General features: G+C 39.9%; 1 protein-coding gene across 5 annotated transcripts in view; it reads left to right on the forward strand.

The window, feature by feature from the left end:
• The window catches only part of LOC106881088 (uncharacterized), a 465,749-nt gene that overhangs the window by 283,329 nt on the left and 181,286 nt on the right, over nt 1–1,134 (forward strand). Inside the window, exon 1 of one of the 5 annotated variants that reach the window (XM_052972355.1) lies at nt 611–848. The exons of the other annotated variants lie outside the window; for them this stretch is intronic. The gene's annotated coding sequence lies outside the window, so the exon portion shown is untranslated. Of the gene's footprint in view, nt 1–610; nt 849–1,134 lie in introns of those variants that run through there. 5 annotated transcript variants of the gene reach the window in all.

Here is a 1,134-nt window from a genome sequence, read left to right on the forward strand (position 1 = left end):
ATATATATAATATATATATATATATATATAGTTTAAAAAAACAATAACAAAAAACAAAGTGAGGACGTGATATGGATAGTATTATTGGACGCTCAGGAAAGGAAATATATATATATATATATATATATATATAGTATACAAATATGTAAAAACGTGAATGAGACACTATCCCTGATATAAGAGGAACCCCAACTGGGGCCAATCAATGAACCCCACAGATCCAGGGTTATCATGCCCATCAAAGCACGAGTCCTCGCCCGACTGTTCTCCAATCCATAGGTATCCTAACCACTTTTTCCCGCTGTCACCCATCTTTTCAGAAATTCCCTGGGAGATAACATTTCCCCCTCTACCTTCATTTTCCTTTTCAAATGGAAATTAAAAATGTCAAGGAGGGCTTAGGTTGCTGTCTCTCCTCTATCCTTTCAGCCTAGTCCACCACACAACCTCTTTCACCATAGCCACTAGACAGAGGAACATCGCCTGCCCTACCTTGTTAAAGGTGGACGGTAAGGCGATCTTCACGTTGGATTCGGCTGGTTATCGGATTCGTCCCACACACGTTGACAGCTGTTCGTTATAACTCTCACAAGTCAGCAATGCTCGGACACTGTACGAATGTGTGCAGTTTGGTTTCGACACTGCGCGCATCTCGGACAGTTCTGCTTGAGAACGCTTCCGTGCGTGTAGAGTTTATCTTGGACTTTCAGTGCTCCTCAGTAACAGACACTGTCAGGCCAGGGATTTATGGAAGTACCAGGCCCGAATGTCCTCTGAAACAAACCAGCTAGTTCATCCTCATCGTCGACTAGAGTTATTCCGAGAACGTCGTTACTATTAGACACAAGGTCAGAATTGTATTTATTTATTTGTGTGTGTGTGTAAAGTGGAGGAGAGTATTATCGATTATATCAACCCTAACTTGACCAGTATTTCATTTTATCGATGCTAGAATGAGGTTTGAACCCAATATAAAATAAAGAACTAACCACCACATGTCATTATATCCATGCTAATCATAATTCTGCTGCACTAAACGATTTCTAATTTTGACAAAAGACCAATTGTGGTAAGAAAATGGACACAGTTGATCGATTGGTCAACGGTAAGGTAGCATATATATATATATATATA

Source organism: Octopus bimaculoides, chromosome 13, assembly GCF_001194135.2.
Source record: "Octopus bimaculoides isolate UCB-OBI-ISO-001 chromosome 13, ASM119413v2, whole genome shotgun sequence".
Lineage (NCBI taxonomy): Eukaryota > Metazoa > Mollusca > Cephalopoda > Octopoda > Octopodidae > Octopus > Octopus bimaculoides.